Genomic DNA, 11,438 nt, shown 5'->3' on the forward strand with positions numbered 1-11,438 from the left:
GTGTGTGTGTGTGTGTGTGTGTGTGTGTGTGTGTGTGTGTGTGTGTGTGTGTGTGTGTGTGTGTGTGTGTGTATACACATTCAAGTAAAATCCTAACCTTTGGTTTGAGTTAATTAATCCTAAATGTATTAGGGCAATCTGCAAACTCAAATTATTTGGCCTGAGGTTTTAATTATGAATTCTTATTTTGTAATGAACTATTATCACACACTGTCACACCTGCTCCCGCTCCCCCTCTCAGGTGCTCGAGGGCGCCAGTCTGCCCATCATTACACACACCTGTCACCATCATTACGTGCATCAGGACTCCATCACTTATTGATTGCCTCCTCTTTATCTGTCTATTCCTGTTTGATCCCAGTGTCAGCATTAATGTCGTTATGTTTCCCTTGTCCAGATGCGGTCCATGTTTTGTTTCATGTCTGTAATTTATTAAATATTCACTCCCTGTACTTGCTTCTCGTCTCCCATCATCTGTCCTCACACACAGAATATTAACTAGCAACACCTACATGTACTTATGCAAACGTAGCAGTCCAAGTCAAGTTCCTAATACAGTGGCTCCTCCTGGCATTCATGACCAGAACTCCAACTCCAACCACTGTAGGTGGTGTTTACTTAGAGTTGCCTCTTCGTCACCAACTTCCATCCCTTTGGATACTCGTCCATGACCCCTTTGAGTCACATTAAAGGAAATAAATAAAAAAGGTCTGTCAAATAACGGTTTGTCACTGAGTGTGACTCAGAGTCTCTCTCACGGAGGTAGTGTCATGTTAACAACTTTGCCCCCTCAACATTTCCGACACCAGTCTAAGAAGTTGGTGTAAAGAGCAGAGATGGGGGGATTGAGGTAAAGATAAATAGCCATAGCACCTCAAGGTAGCCTTCCCCAGAACAGCACCAAGCCTCATACCTACTTTTGTGTTCCCAAAATGCAAACATGGTGTTATTTGTCTTGACAGGTCTATCACCAAAGCACAGCCCAAGTGCTCTCTCTTCACATGCGCTTGAATTATCCATGGGTGCGTTGTGCGTCTTCAGCTCTTACAAGGATGGAGCAATGAGGTAATAAAACAAGGACTATTAGTTTCCCCAACAACATTTTCTACATACTATCATCCATATTCTGCATGAAAATAAAATCCATTAATGCTTTGTTATTCCAATGAACTGTGGATTTCTAGGTTCAGATAAGAAGCAGATAAACGCAATCTTGTTGACAGCTGTACTTTCATATGAAGTTTTACTAACACTTAGAGACAGGGCCATGACAACAGAACAACTATTATATTATGACACAAACATAACAAGCATGCAAAAAGTATGACTGAAGACTTTGTCCTCTAACACACTGTGACAGTAGCCTGAGCAAATGATGCTTCAGTCAAGGTCACTGCAAGTACACTGAAGTTTGTTTGGACAATTTATCCTTCACATGATTACTAGTGATCTGGTTGGTCCTGCTGACAACAGCCGTGTGAACTGCAACATCTAATCAACATCAAAACAGGAAGCTGTCAGTCTAAAGTTGTTCTTTAGATATAATATGGAGACCATTTATCTAATGAACTGTAGTTCCTTTAATGGATCAAAAACATGTTTCAAATTCAGATTGAGGGACCAACACTTTGCTTGCCTAACACTGGAAGAGTAACACCGACACATTCGCAGAACTGCGCACATAGTAATATTTGGAGTGAATGGCTTTATTTAGAAATATAATTACAAAACAACAAGCAAACAATGTTCAAAAACAATTTCATCCATACCTAACTAATATTGTATTCATATTTATTAACTTAAATGTATCATTACATTTAGCAGCCAGCAACTGATTCTGAAATAAATAAAACTACACATAGGGATGAGGTGTGCAATACATTTCATTGGTCAGGTTGATTGTTGAAGGTGGTTATGTGAGCAACATACCAAGGTGAAGGGCCTTGTCTCCTTCACTAAAAGATACAAGCACCTATTGGTGGAGTCATTCTTTTATGAAGAGATAGTGTCACCGTGGCATTTGAGACATGCTATGCTGTAATTACCTGTCTGATGCGATACCAGAGGTGCTGTCTTCTACAGAACATACAGTTTACTGTACTGTTCTACTGAATGACGCTATAGTTAACCAGTGCTAGGAGTTGCAGTGAATATGTGCATTTAATAAGAGGACTTATATGAAATGCCTAGTCTAATAAGTATAGATATGTGAAGAGTTATTGCTCCCACTGATGGCCCAATGAAAATTATACAATATGTATGATTTGACGCCAAACTTGACCCCAAAATTGTACAAACTTTTTCATAATAAATCACATTTCTGAGATGATTTCAAACACATACAAGATACGCATGGTCTGTTTCTTCATCCAGAGAACTAATGTAGATTTTGTGCACTTCAGCATTCATATCACACTATCAGCATCATTAACACTAAGGTGAGAGAGGTGAAGGCATAGAGGTGTATATTAAAGCACACACCATCTGGTGGAAGGTGGAGTAGTCCATTGGAAGTCATGCTGAAACCCTGACTTGAGATACACGCCAACCTTCATATAAATCATATTGATGATATTGGAGGATCTGTGAGAAAGTTAATGTTGTGCAACTTTCCCTCAGATCAGGATCATACCATTAGAGGCAATAAGGTGTCTCAGCCTCCAGCATTTATGCTGCAGTAGTTTGTGTCGGGGGGCTAGGGTCAGTTTGTTATATCTGGAGTACTTCTCCTGTCCTATCCGGCGTCCTGTGTGAATTTAAGTATGCTTTCTCTAATTCTCTCTTTCTCTCTCGGAGGACCTGAGCCCTAGGACCATGCCTCAGGACTACCTGACATGATGACTCCTTGCTGTCCCCAGTCCACCTGGCCGTACTGCTGCTCCAGTTTCAACTGTTCTGCCTGTGATTATTATTATTTGACCATGCTGGTCATTTATGAAGATTTGAACAATCTTGGCCATGTTCTGTTATAATCTCCACCCGGCACAGCCAGAAGAGGACTGGCCACCCCACATAGCCTGGTTTCTCTCTAGGTTTTGGCCTTTCTAGAGAGTTTTTCCTAGCCACCGTGCTTCTACACCTGCATTGTTTGCTGTTTGGGGTTTTAGGCTGGGTTTCTGTACAGCACTTTGAGATATCAGCTGATGTACGAAGGGCTATATAAATAAATTTGATTTGAACAAGGAAGGTCCGTAAACAAAAACTAGAAACTGAATCGACATTTTTTTTTAAATATACTCAAAAGGCAAGAGCAATGCTGGTGGGGAGTTACAAAACAATCATACTAAAAGCAAGCATACACAGTACAAAAGCAGTGTGACTGACTAGACTCACTGAGATTCACCCTCCACGGTTTTGTCAATAACCCACCTCCATTTTGAGGTGAACATATCTAAATTCTACTGTGTGCAGCTCAGGCAGTTTAGCTGTGGCGACCGTTGATGATGTTCCCCCCCAGGAGGAGCGATGTGGATGGAGTCCTGTATAGGCCGGAGTATCTGACCAAAGGGTCTAAATGGTTAGACAGAGGAACAGGTCAGAGGGTCAGAGAGGTACACAAGTCAGTAATGCATTACTAGTATCTGTCGCTCAGCTATTAAGTATGTAGACTCACGTGGAGAGCACTTCGGAGGGCAGGTCTGTGACGTAAGAAGGGATCTTCCAGCCTGTTAAGAACTGGGCCACCTCATTAGTGAAGGTGTTACAGTTGTGCTCAAACAACCTATACTTGTCACCTCTATGGAAGAATAACAACAGAAAGCAATCTCAGATCTAAATCATGGCTGATGTGTCCACCAAGGTGGTGATGTATGAGGTGAGTTACCCAAAAACAACACTTTTTTTCTGACACATACACACCTGTATGTGTTCTCTCCAAGCAAGGACAGGTAGTCCATGAAGATCTCCTCTGTCACCTCTGTGTTTCCCAATTTCACCACAATGTCTGGGGAACCAAGCATTGTTCCACCCTAAAATGCATAAGGTCCATATTATCCAACAAAACACCAACCCCCAAAACTTCTTTGTATATCCAATGTGTTTAACTTCCCTCCTCTTTGAAGGTCATACCAATGTAGGCCGAGTCTTACTGTCAGCTAGTGCAAACCTATGATAAAGAGTAGAGGGCACACTGAAGTAGGTCTTAACAAATATTAGGAGGATATTAGCCAATACATCATTTTAGGCTTACCAGTGAACAGCTGGAAATACCCACTCCTCCAAAGTAGAACTCGTCTCCATAAACCACAATGGCAGAGTGCCTGTGACAATTGAAACACAAGACTGAGTGTACAGTAATGGATGGTTACAATATGGACATGAAAATAATCATTTGAAGGATTGCAGTGACAGTAAAGACAACATTGTGTGGATTAATTGTATTGTCACAAAAATATAGGTGGGAGAATTCTTACCAAATGCCATCAAGTTGTTTTCCTGAAACACATTAAAATAGATGATGATGATTCAATACATGATTCAACATGATACAGTTGAAGTCGGATGTTTACATACACCTTAGCCAAATACAAACTCAGTTTTTCACAATTCCTGACATTTAATCCTAGTAAAAATTCCCTGTCTTAGATCAGTTAGGATCACCACTATTTTAAGAATGTGAAATGTCAGAATAGTAGAGGGAATTATTTATTTCAGCTTTTATTTCTTTCATCACATTCCCAATGGGTCAGAAGTTTACATACACTCAATTAGTATTTGGTAGCATTGCCTTTAAATTGTTTGTAAATTTTGGCCCATTCCTCCTGACAGAGCTGGTGTAACTGAGTCAGGTTTGTAGGCCTCCTTGCTCGCACACGCTTTTTCAGTTCTGACCACAAATTTTCTATAGGGTTGAGGTCAGGGCTTTGTGATGGCCACTCCAATACCTTGACTTTGTTGTCCTTAAGCCATTTGGCCACAACTTTGGAAGTATGCGTGGGGTCATTGTCCATTTGGAAGACCCATTTGCAACCAAGCTTTAACTTCCTGACTGATGTCTTGAGATGTTGCTTCAATATATCCACCATTTTCCAGCCTCATGATGCCATCTATTTTGTGAAGTGCACCAGTCCCTCCTGCAGCAAAGCACCCCCACAACATGATGCTTCCACCCCCATGCTTCACAGTTGGGATGGTGTTCTTCGGCTTGCAAGCCTTCCAAACAGAACGTTGGTCATTATGGCCAAACAGTTCTATTTGTGTTCCAGCAGACCAGAGGACATTTCTCCAAAAAGTGTGATTTTTGTCCCCATGTGCAGATGCAAACCGTAGTCTGGCTTTTTTATGGCGGTTTTGGAGCAGTGGCTTCTTCCTTGCTGAGCGGCCTTTCAGGTTATGTCGATATAGTACTCGTTTTACTGTGGATATAGATACTTTTGTATCTGTTGTTCTGGGATTGTCTCCTTCCTGAGTGGTATGACAGCTGCGTGGTCCCATGGTGTTTATACTTGCGTACTATTGTTTGTACAGATGAATGTGGTACCTTCAGGCGTTTGGAAATTGCTCCCAAGGATGAACCAGACTTGTGGAGGTCTTGGCTGATTTTGGGGGATTTCCCCATGATGTCAAGCAAAGAGGCACTGAATTTAAAGGTAGGCCTTGAAATAAATCCACAGGTAGACCAATTGACTCAAATGATGTCAATTAGCCTACCAGAAGTTTCTAAAGCCATGACATCATTTTCTGGAATTTTCCAAGCTGTTTAAAAGGCACAGTCAACTTAGTGTATGTAAACATCTGACCCACTCGAATTGTGATACAGTGAATTACAAGTGAAATAATCTGTCTGTAAACAATTGTTGGAAAAATTACTTGTGTCATGCGCAAAGTGTATGTAAGCTTCCGACGTCAACTGTATGTGTGTGACCGAGGCTTGATGCTGCTGATTAGCATGCTTGTCAATCAAGCTCGCACACACCTGTTTCACTCTTGTCTTGTGTGTAGCTAGCTAGCTAGCATTTTAGCTAACGTAACCTTTAGCTAAGGTTGCAATATTGTTGAGCTGAAATTCTGAAGAATAAGCCTTTGAATAGCTCGACTATACACACTGTATAAACCAAGCTCAAACGTACTTCAATTGGCAGGTTGTATGGAACTAGCTATCAAGTTAATAACAAACAAAAAATGATGCATTGCAAGAGTAATGTTGGCCAACCCAGCTAGCTAGCTAGCCATCAACTTGATCAAAGGCTTGCCGACGTGCTCAATCAATCTCAACCGGCACCTAGCTACTATAGCTACACAGCTTCATTATCTGGGGAATGTGTCGTTTCTGAGCTTCACTTACCTAACATGATGGGGCTGAGATTGCGAGCCACTCCTCTTGACAGGTCGTATATATACACAGTTGTACACTGTATGTTGTTGTGTCATTTTTATCCATTACGTTAAACACCCAAATATGTGTTTGTTAGCTGTCTTGCCTTTCTACTGACTGCTGGTTTTGCAAGGTTGCTTGTCTACTGAAAAATGTCACGAGATTATATTATCAGCTAAATTACCTGAACGTTGTATCTATGACGTTAGATATTTCTATGTCTGATTACAATGTACAAGTACCCTGGCTGCCAGAGACAGTTGTCCCCCATTAAATTGCAGATTGGCATCTCATGGGCATGGTAGTGCATCAGCGCCTCCATGCGTCCATATAGCACTGTAGAGGTTCTGTGGTAGAATGTCTCTCTTATAAAAAAGCATTGCCATGGTATTCTCTATCAAATCCCCAACTACAGCTCCTCGCATCTGAACATTATCAATAGTCCTTCTAGCCTATTAAATGGGATTCACCCAGTGTGGACTGGGGAGTGACCATTGCGCGAGACAGTCGCTCTCCACTGTCCGGGAGCCGAATTTCGGATTTACTTTTCCCGCCGCTGTCCATGGTGCTGAATCTCATTTTGCTGCTTTTAGCCTGTTTGTTTACTTGAACAACATCGTACCTTTCTACACTCATGACAACGTTCACGAAGTCTTAGCCCTTCAAACACCATCAACATGTAAGACTTACCCCAACCAAAATCAAGGCAGCCTTTAGTAATGGGCTAGCTATTATGAGGTGAAAGTGCATCAGCATCTTCATTTGTCCTCATAGTGCAAAGGTTAGTTGGGGGTGATGTGATTGTCCTCCACCAAGTCTAAAGCAAGTAAATACAATACACCCATATTTCTGTGTGTATTATTGTTGCACTTGAGTCTAAGCTTCAGATCCAAGGGCATAGTGATTGCAGTGTTGTGGACATCATGGAATTGGACAGCAAAACCAACATTGATTGCATTTCGAGACTTCACAAGGTTTGACAGGTGAGTTAAGGGTTCTAACAAGTGTCTCATATAAAACTATTTTTACATTTGTATACTTTTGGTTGGCATAACACAACCCTCTACATATTCGGTTATGATCCATCAGGAACTTGTAGTTCACTCCCACTTTGTTCACCCACAGGTTTACTCACTAAATAAGTGTCTGAAGGTTGTTGTCACATACAGTGCCTATCATAAGTATTCACACCCTTGAATTTCTTCACATTTTATTGTGTTACAAATTGGAATTAAAATGGATTTAATTGTAATTTGTTTGTCAACGATCAACACAATATACTCTATTGTCAAAGTGGCGTGGTCTTTCTGTCTGGGTTATTTGGCCTTGTGTTGTAGGTTATTGTCCTGTTGAAAGGTACATTACTCTCCCAGTGTCTGGTGTAAAGCAGACTGAAGCATCTCCCCAGTCTTTGCCTATGTCAAGCATACCCATACCATGCTGCAGCCACCACCATGCTTGGAAATAAGGAGGCAGTTACTTAGTGATGTGTTGGATTTGCCACAAACATAAGGCTTTGCATTTAGGCCAAAATTGTATTCCTTTGCCCTACTTTAGCAATGCTTACAGGATGGATGTTTTGGAACATTTGTATTCTGTATATTTGTATTATTCTTTTCACTGTCATTTAGGTCATTTTTGTGGAGACACTACAATGTTGTTGATCCATCCTCAGTTTTCTCCCATCACAGCCATTGAACTCTGTAGCCGTTTTAAAATTACCAATGGCCTCATGGTGACGTCCCTGATCAGTTTCCTTACTGTCCTGCAGCTCAGTTCAGAAGGACGACTGTTTCTGTGTGGTTTAATATACAGTATAATCCACAGCATGCTTAAAGAGAAATTCAATGTCTGATTTGTTGTTGTTACCCATCTACCAATCACTGCCCTTCTTTAAGAGGTGTTCGAAAAGCTCACTGGTCTTTGTAGTTGAATCTGTGCTTGAAATTCAATACTTGCCTGAGGGACCATACAGATGTTGTATGTACAGTATGGGGGACAGAGGAAGGGTTAGTCATTCAAAAATCACTCCAACCCCTATTAATTTCACACAGAGTGAGTTCATGTACATTTTACTCTTGTACTAATTTAGGCTTGCCTAAACAAGGGGGGTGAATACTTATGCAATGACTATTTTAGTTATTTAATTGTTGTACATTTATTTAATTGTTGTACAATTTGTTCTTAACTGACTTGCCTGGTTAAATAAAGGTAAAATTTAAAAAAATAAAAATAAAAAATTTAAATTTCCTTTTCACTTTGAAATGTAATTATTTTGTGTAGATCAATGACAAAAAAAAAATCACACAATGAAATATTTCAATCAAAATTTGTAACTCAACAAACGAGGGTGAAAAAAGGAGGGTGAATTAATCAATCAAATGTATTTATCAAGCCCTTTTTACATCAGCCGATGTCACAAAGAGCTATACAGAAACCCAGCCTAAAACCCCAAACAGCAAGCAATGCAGATGTAGAAGCACAGTGGCTAGGAAAAACTCAACTCCCTAGAAAGGCAGGAACCTAGGAAGAAACCTAGAGAGGAACCAGGCTCTGAGGGGTGGCCAGTCCTCTTCTGGCTGTGCCGGGTGGAGATTAACAGTATATGGCCAAGATGTTCAAACGTCCATAGCAGGGTCAAATAATAATAATCACAGTGGTTGTAGAGGGTGCAACAGGTCAGCACCTCAGGAGTACATGTCAGTTGGCTTTTCATAGCCGATCATTCAGAGTTAGAGACAGAGAGTCGAAAACAGCAGGTCTGGGACAAGTTAGCACGTCCAGTGAACAGGTCAGGGTTCCATAGCCACAGGCAGGACAGTTGAAACTGGAGCAGCAGCACGACCAGGTGGACTGGGGACAGTCTCTTAAGTGAATACTTATGATACCCACTGTAAAGGGCTCTACACAGTCTACGCAAATGGATCCGACCAAGGTCCGTTTACATCGCGTTCCAAAAATGCAGACACATAAATGTACATAGACTACGTAGAGAGTGATGCAAACAGACTCCATCGGCTCTGTTTGCCTGAACTGTTTAGACCACTTAAGGATTTGCAAAGTAAATTTACTCACTCTTGAAAAGAGACTGTCCACAGCCAGACCATAAGTCATATTGGAACCTGTGATTGAACAATGCTGTATATCAGTGTTATACTATATCACAAAAGGAATATTTATAGATTTTAATAGGGGTGCCAATATAGCACTGTGTTTGTGTGTGCGCACGCCATTCGCTTGTGCTTGCATGAGTCATATCCTGCCTGTTTTCATTTACATGTTCAGTCCAGTAGAGCAATCAATGTATCATGTATTATCCATTTTGGAATGATAAAAACAGTAGTTTTATTGTACTCTAGCAAAGGTCAAAGGTTAAAGTAGAGAGGTTGATCTACCAACACCTCCTTTTGCTTTTCATTGGTCACCTTGGAAACAGTTTCCATGACATCTGGAGATTGTCGATTATGCAAGAGACCCAGGTCTAAAGAGGATGCTGTGGGAGGAGTATGTAGGCTTTTCAACAATGGGGCAAAGCCTGGGACAAAAGTGGATACAGCTTGGGGCTTCCCCAATAGATTCAAATCAAATCTAATTGTATTTGTTACATGCTTCATAAACAACAGGTTTAGACTAACAGTGAAATGATTACTTACTGGTCCTTTTCCAACAATGCAGAGTTAAAGATAAAAAATAAAATTGCAAATAGAAATAGTGACACGAGGAATAAATATGCAGTGAATAATAAATAACAATAATGAGTAAAAAATAACATGGCTATATACAGGGAGTACCGCTACCGAGTTGATGTGCGGGGGAACAAGGTAATTGAGGTAGCTATAAAGTGACTAGGCAACAGGATAGATAAGACAGTTGTGTGTGTGTGTGTGTGTGTGTGTGTGTGTGTGTGTAGTCAGTATGCATGTGTGGGCGTATGTAGTGTGTGTATGTGTGACTGTGTGGTCCAGTGTGTGTGCATAGTCAGTGCAAGAGAGTTAGTGTAAAAAATGGTCAATGCAGTACTCTGGTTATCCATTTGATTAGCTATTTATCAGTCTTATTTAGCATTCTTATGGCTTGGGGTAGAAGCTGTTTAGGATCCTGCTGCTTCCAGACTTGGTGCACTGGTACCGCTTGCCATGCGGTAGCAGAGAGAACAGTCTATGGATTGGGAATTATTTACAATTTTTTGGGCCTTCCTCTGACACCACCTAGTATAGAGGTCCTAGATTGCAGGGAGCTTGGCCCCAGTGATGTACTGGGCCGTACTCACCACCTTCTGTAGCGTCTTGCGGTCAGCTGCCTTGCAGTTACCATAACAAGCGGTGATACAGCCAGTCAAGATGCTTTCAAAGGTGCAGCTTGTTGAACTGCCTAGAAGGCCAGCATCCTGGAGTCGCCTCTTCACTTTTGACATTGAGACTGGTGTTTTGCGGGTACTATTTCATGAAGCTACCAGTTGAGGACATGTGAGGCATCTGTTTCTCAAACTAGACACTAATGTACTTGTCCTCTTGTTCAGTTGTGCACCGGGGCCTCTCATTCCTCTTTCTATTCTGGTTAGGGCCAGTTTGCGCTGTTCTGAGAAGGGAGTAGTACACAGGGTTGTATGAGATCTTCAGTTTCTTGGCAATTTCTCACATGGAATAGCCTTCATTTCTCAGAACAAGAACAGACTGATGAGTTTCAGGAGAAAGTTCTTTGTTTCTGGCCATTTTGAGCCTAAAATCAAACCCACAAATGCTGATGCTCCAGATACTCAACTTGCCAGTTTTATTGATTCTTTAAAACAGCACAACTGTTTTCAGCTGTGCTAACATAATTGCAAAAGGGTTTTCTAATGATCAATTAGCCTTTTAAAATGATAAACTTAGATTCGCTAACACAACGTGCCATTGGAACACAGGAGGGATGGTTGCTGATAATGGGCCTATGTAGATATTCCATTAAAAATCAGCCGTTTCCAGCTACTATAGTCATTTACAACATTAACATTATCTACACTGTATTTCTGATTAATTTGATGTTATTTTAATGGACAAAAATGTTGCTTTATTTTCAAAAACAAGGACATTTCTAAGTGTCCCCAAACTTTTGAATGGTAGTGTACCTGATATGGCTGACTTGC

At 40.9% G+C, this 11,438-nt stretch overlaps 1 pseudogene; it reads right to left on the reverse strand.

The window, feature by feature from the left end:
* Positions 1–1,690: 1,690 nt before the first annotated feature.
* LOC135553713 (desumoylating isopeptidase 1-like) lies at positions 1,691–6,592 on the reverse strand (annotated as a pseudogene).
* Positions 6,593–11,438: the final 4,846 nt, after the last annotated feature.

The sequence above is a fragment of the Oncorhynchus masou genome, chromosome 14 (genome assembly GCF_036934945.1).
Source record: "Oncorhynchus masou masou isolate Uvic2021 chromosome 14, UVic_Omas_1.1, whole genome shotgun sequence".
Classification (NCBI taxonomy): Eukaryota; Metazoa; Chordata; class Actinopteri; order Salmoniformes; family Salmonidae; genus Oncorhynchus; species Oncorhynchus masou.